The sequence below is a fragment of the Benincasa hispida genome, chromosome 1 (assembly GCF_027475165.1).
Source record: "Benincasa hispida cultivar pf3 chromosome 1, pf3_genome.v1.1, whole genome shotgun sequence".
Taxonomy (NCBI): Eukaryota; Viridiplantae; Streptophyta; class Magnoliopsida; order Cucurbitales; family Cucurbitaceae; genus Benincasa; species Benincasa hispida.
Genome location: NC_143478.1, coordinates 84,496,414 through 84,503,620, shown reverse-complemented (window position 1 = coordinate 84,503,620; position 7,207 = coordinate 84,496,414).

Below are 7,207 nucleotides of genomic sequence, written 5' to 3'. Positions count from 1 at the left end.
AGACATTGACACGCTGCTCTCAATTGTTCTTACTTTCCGTTCATTGTTTGTTGTTCATTTCATGTCTTTCATTCATATCTTTGTAACAAACGCTTTATCTTTACCGATTAATATCATTATCATGTTCATCTTTATCTCTCTATTCACCATAACGCATTCATCTTCCATTTCTCTCACCATGAGTCACTACACCTCCAGGGTGTGGGGGAAGGATTGAGCGAGTAAGTCAATCCTTGTTGAAGAAGTCAGCTAAGTTTGTTTAATGTATGCTTAATGGCATCTTCACTTGCGAGAGCAGAAGTGAAGATGCTAATCCACCTCTTGAAAGAAGGTTGATAGAATACGTTAACTAAAGCAAGAAGTATTTCTAGAGATGGAAACAACCTTACGTTTGGAAACATTCGTCTCTGATCATCATAGAGATATGGTGTAAGCCAAGGGGACACATTAATACATTCTAAGAAACTCATGGTGGAATTATACTTGGTCTCATCGCGAGAAAACTTGTGACACGCATAAACTATATGAACGCATTAATTGGCATTCTACAGTGAATTTTGTAGCATCACATATATCATCGAGTAGTGTGATTAAGACATCGCATATCATTTTTTCGGGGGCATTCCACCACACAACAGCGTTCTGGTTGTCGTCTTGCTGTGAACGAGCATTCGTGATCAAGGGAGTTAAAGATGAGTCTTCAAAGATATGTGAATTCTTCCCTTGATCGTGTAGTAAATCATGCTGTAATTTCTGTTTTGCGCATATCCTATTGTTTCAGTTTGTGACTGTAATTGTGTTGTTCAAATACAATTGAAATTTGGAACGATCCTTCCGCTGCTCATGGAAATTCTCATGTCCGATTTCCTTCAGGATTATCCTTAGATTTGCATAGGTGAGGGTTGGCTTAACAGCGCCAGCTCAATAAGCCTCCCATTTCAGGGGTAAGACCGAGTAGATAGCTGGGGACATAGGGTGCGATATGGAATTCACGCCTACCCAGTTTAAGGATAAAAGAAAGGTTGTTCTCTTAAGTACTGAATCCAGGTCTTGAAATAGGGGCCCCACCCTCTCATTGGCCTGGGAGGGATCTGGTTTAGTGATTGGATCACAAACCAATTGTTCATTAGAGAATCAATGAAACTTAAGGACCAAGACGTAATATCGAGAGTAAAACAATATTTTGACCCAGCCGTTATTACGAACAACCTATGAAGGGTCGACTTACTGATTATGATTAAATCAAGTGGACACAAATATATCTACATTGAGGAGAGTGTAACTATCAAGCTATAGTGGTGTGACTTGATAGTTAACGAATATAGATTAATTTGGTCTAAAGAGTTTTAACCAATTAATCTTAAATCATTGGAGCTCATGATCTGTAGGTCCATAAGGTCCCTCTACTAGCTCGTAAAATATGAACACCTTGAATTAATAAATTGAGTGAATTTGGAATGATATCAAGTTGAATGGTTCAAATTGAATTTCAATTTGAAAATGTTTAAATTAAAATTAGGGTTTGAATTTGAATAAGTTCAAATTCGAATTAGGGTTTGTATAATTATATTTGATATAATTGACATTTAATTTATTGAAATTAAATGGAATTGGAAAGTTTATAATATTTAAATAATGATTTAAATATTAATTACATGAATAAGATTCATGATTAAAATTGGGTGTGTGATTAATTTAATAATTGATATTAAATTATTTAATTAACATGTTTAATTAATTGAAAATCAAATTAATTTTCAATTTCAATTCAATTTAAGAAATTGTTTTTTTTTTTATATATATTTTAGATTTAATTAATTATAAATCAATTAGATCAAGTTTTAGTTAATTTTAGAATTGATTAAAATTTGAAATTGAAAAAACAAAAACTTGGTTTTGAGTGGGTTCTTCCCACATTTATACCAAGTAGGAGGTGTTCCTCCCAAATTTACACACAAATCCCACTTTTTCATCAAATTGTTGTTGGCATTGAGCTGAGTTTGAGTGCTTGCATGCACTTTGTATATAAAAGCTCTAAAATTGAAGATTGAAAAAGGAGAATTTCTGGGTTCTTTAGAAGACTGCTGTAGAAATTCGTCTTGACCAAAACCCACACTTACACCATTCACAAATTCACTCTAATTGGAGTTCCACCACTCAAATTCAATATTGAGAATAGTAGAGAAGATCTTTTGGTGGTTCACTGCTGAATTGGAGCTGGAATCACGTGAAGAGCAGCTTGAAGTTGAGATAATTCATCAAAGGTATGTTCATTAGAAACCTTCTTTTGATTTTCTGTCAAAGCATGTTTTTAGAACTACATTTAAATGTAATTAGAGTGCTTATTGATTATGTTTGCTTCCATTGCATGCTAGTATATCCTATCACAACACATTACGTATTTGAGCTTTGTGGTTTTTTTTCTTCTTCTTTAGATCTCAAATGGAGACATTTTTTTTCTTTTTCTTATTTATATGTCGAACTATAGTTCTGATCCTTGAAAAATCTCTGACTTGTGAAATGTTGTTGGTTACAGATTTGGACTAATTCAAACCCTCCATAGTAGACAACCAGATCTCTCAAACTTTAAACTTTTGAGCTCTATGTATCAATATCAATATAACTTGTTGATAGATTACTTAGTTAAACAATTAATCATTTTTTTTTATTATGAATTGGTTAATTTTTGTTTATCAAAAGCTAAGTTGTATACATACAAGCAATTCAAATTTTATTTTGTGCATGTACAGGTAAAAGAGAAATACTATTGATTTGCACATGCGCAAAAAAAAAAAAAAAAAAAAAAAATTAAATTAAATGACAAAACGATGACAGACATTTAATATTGAACAATTACTGACAAAAAGTAGGTAAGAACTAACACTGAAGATAATATTCAATGTCAGTTGAAAACCGACATTGAAAACAATATTCAATGTCGGTTAAAAACTGACATTGAAGATAATTGGCATTGAAATCTTGGTCATCTATAATGTCAATTTAAAACCGACATTAAAGACCTTTTATAACACGATCTTTGATGTCGGTTGTCAACCGACATTGTACTCCTATAATGTCAGTTTTAAACCGACATTAAAACCCAGTTTTATAGTAGTGATTAATACCATAAAATATCTAAATGATCCACTTAGTGGGTTAATAGGTCCACATATATACCATGAATTCATTCTGAAAATGTAGGTGATTCAGTCCTCACTTTGACTGGTGATGGTCTAATGATTAATTTGCTTTGAGAGCAAGCATCAAATGATAATTCATCAGATTGAAGAATATTTTGGCTCTTCAATGGGTGTCCATTTAAATTCTCAATAACCCTTTTCATCCTTATAGACCCTGGATGACCTAATTTGTCATGCCAATTTATAAATGTGTCTGGATTCATGAACTTCAGGTTCATTGTTGCATATGATAATTACTCGGATATGAGCATAATATAATCCCAACAACTCTTCCACTATATGTTTTTCATATTAGACCGTAGGTATGATATAAAGATACTCCATATCATTATTTCTATCAATCCCAATATGATGATCATTGCTATGTATATCTTTAAAACTAAGTAGATTTCTTTTTTATTGACTAGAGAACAAAACATTGTCAATTGTAAATTTTGTTCCTCTAGGAAAAATAACTTTTACAAACCCTTTAATTAGGTTTGTAGAACTTTATATTGTATTGACTTTTACTTCCAGCATTGTCAGTTTGGAAAAATATTTTTTACTTGTAAGTATTATATGTATAGTTGCATTGTCTGCCAGACATAGATATTCTTTACTCATTTTTTAGTCACCCAACATATGAAAATGATCCAATTTTCTTCATTAAAAGAAAATAATTACAATAAGAAAAACAACATTTAGAATATACAAATGTTAACATCTACCAAGAGGAAAAAAATATGGAGATGAATAAAAAAAACAACATTAAGTCTATATACATTCAAAGTAAAAAAGAAACACTTGATGTTCCATCAATTCTACCGATTTTCTCTTCAAGTGATTCAAAAAAGTTCGTCACATACAAATTTGTCATTATCCTAGTATGCAAAATTTGTTTTCATGTTTTTCTTTTTTTCCTTCAAGGATGCTTAACAGGGATCAATTAAGTGTTTTGACGTACGACGGCTACGTGACCAATGCTCAGTCATTCCACATTGAAAGCCTTTGTTTTCAACACTTTTTGAACTCTTATCTCGTGGAATTTTCCTTTATGATCATCATTTTGTATGGTTCTTTTGAAATTTGAATAATTAGAATGACCAACACGAAAATAATAATTATTTATTCCTCGTTCACGGTCACGACCTTAACCACTATTATTATTAAAATTCACAATATTCACTTTAGGGAATGATATTATTCTGGTTGGTCGAGATTCATGATTTTTCATCAATAGCTCGTTATTTTGTTCGGCAACAAGAAGACACGAAATTAGTTCAAAATATTGTTTAAAATATTTCTCTCGATATTGCTATTGTAGGAGCATATTCGAGACATGAAATGTAGATAACGTCTTCTCTAACATATCAACATCAGTAATTTTCTCTACGCATAACAACAGTTTCGAACTGATTTTAAATAATGTGGAGTTGTAATCACTTACTGATTTGAAATCTTGTAGCCTCAAATGCATCCACTCATAACGAGTTTTAGGAAGAATAACAGTTTTTTTTTTTTTTTTATGATCATACATCTCTATCAAAATTTTCTACAAGATACGAGGATCTTTTATTGTAAGATACTCCATTTTCAATCCCTCGTGGAGATGATGATGAAGGAAAATTATAGCTTTTACTTTTTCTTGACTGGATGTCGTATTTTCTTCTTTAATAGTCTCTTTAAGATTCATAGCATCTAGGTGCATTTCGGTATCAAGTACCCATGACAAATAATTATTGTCGTTAATATCAAGGGTGGCAAATTCTAATTTTGTGAGATTTGTCATGGCAGCACTATCATAAAATATTGTATTTATATTAGAAATTTAATAGATATTAAATATGCAAAATAACATTAAATTTATTATTATAATGAAGGGGAAAAAATTGACAAGCCTTTATGACCTATCTTTAACGGAGAAAACGACAAGAGCTCGTGCTGATAACGTGTTGTGAATTTGAGAAACATAACGGGAGCACGAATACCAATAAAATATAATATTAAAATAAATAAATTAAATAAAATATTAAATTAAATTAAACATAATATATAAATTAACAAAATATAAAATAAGAAATTTCTCTAAATTCTCAACTTTCTCTAATTTTCATGGAATTTACCTAATGTGTGTCTTCCAAAATCCACCAAATGCTACTATTTATAGGTAAATTGGCACGTAAGAGGTGGATTACATGGACATGTGTAATGTTGAGACACATTGATAACAGTTTGGGAAATTGGAGCACAACACATGGTCAATGGACACTAAGCATGAGCATCTAATAGGCATCTATTATCATAATATTTATAATAAAGAGATTTTTATGTAGAATTATTCTTGGACGCCTTTAAGTTTCGTGATTCGTTCTTTGCAAACTTATGATTTATAACCTTATGCTTACGTTATAGAGCGCTTTCAAAATCAACATTCACATCGCTCGTGATTAACCATTCAACGGGCCTTAGATTGAATTTTGAACGCTTTTAATTTATACATCGCGCTTATTCTAATTAGGGGTGTTCAAATAACTTGACAACTCAAATAATCCGGACTACACAACCTAAAATATAAGGGTTGGGTTGGGTTAGTTTTGTTTTTGGGTTGGGTTGGGTTGAACATTTTCTATTTTTGTTGGGTTAGGTTGAGTCGAGGATTGGCTAAAGAAAAAATTGGGTTGACTCAACCCAAGCCAATTTATATATATATATATATATATATATATATATATATATATATATTTCTCTTTGTTTAAAGTTTATTACTTTATATTGATTAGTTTGTGAATTTTCAATATTTTTCTTTTAAAATTGTTATGATATTTGTTTTTGTTTAAAATTTGTAATAAATATTATAGATATTTAGTATTTAACATCTGAACTTTATGAGATTTTAGTTAATAGTCATGTGTTGTAGATAAATTTATATATTTTTAATTAAAAAAAATTATAACCCGACAATCCAACCCAACCAGCATTTAAAGGGTTGGGTTGGGTTGGGTTGGATCAGAAACTTTATTTTGGTCTTTTGGGTTGTCAACCAAATCAATTCGAATTTTTGGGTTAGTCCAAAAAACACCCTCAACCCAACCCAACCCAACCATGCATACCCCTAATTCTAACAGTCGGGCAAGAGCTTTGTGGAATCTGTTGGGTTTCGTTGGACTTTCTAACTCGAGGCAATGTGAGAAAAAAAATCGAAATTGGGTTGTGTTGGGTTGGGCCTTCAAATCAGGTCAAGGCCGATCCAACATCAGGTTGGAAGGTACATCGCTATCGCAATATACATTCAATCCAATTTGGAATTACTTTATTTATCCATCGGTTAATCGCGAACGCGATGGGAATGTTAATTCTGAAACTGCCCTATGACGTAAGCGAAGATTATAAATCATAAGTTGCGAGAGGCAGGTCACGAAACTTAAAGGCAACCAAGAATAGGTCATCCGTACAAAATCCTCAAATTTTCGTATATTATTGTAGTACTGTCCAACAAAAAATTACATGTGGCAATTCTTTTTTAAATGATTCCTTTTAGAGAAAAGAGGAGAATGTAGCTAAGACTTAACTATTACTCTTTAAAATGAAGTGGAGTCTACTACTATTAAAGAGTATATTTAAAAGGTTAAAATTATAATTTGATAAGAGGAATAATAAAATTTTGAAGATTTGGATTTGAGCCTTGCAGGTGTTAACCATTTCAATCTCATCCCTATAGTTTTAAAATTTTCAATCTAGTTATTATCATTTAGATTTTGTTCCAGGTTGAAATGATTTGGATAAATCTAGTAAATGACTCTCAACATTACAATATTTTACCATATTACATAGATGACAATTAGTTGGCGTGCATTAAGTTATTTTTATGATCATATTATTGACATTTTAGTCCAAGTAATTGAACTGTGTATTAGGTAATGACATTATAATTCAATACTGAGCTAAAAAGTAGAAGACACGGTAGTTTAGGCACATCTTTTTTTTATTTTTGATCTAGACTATGGAGACTGAAACTTTAAAGCCATACA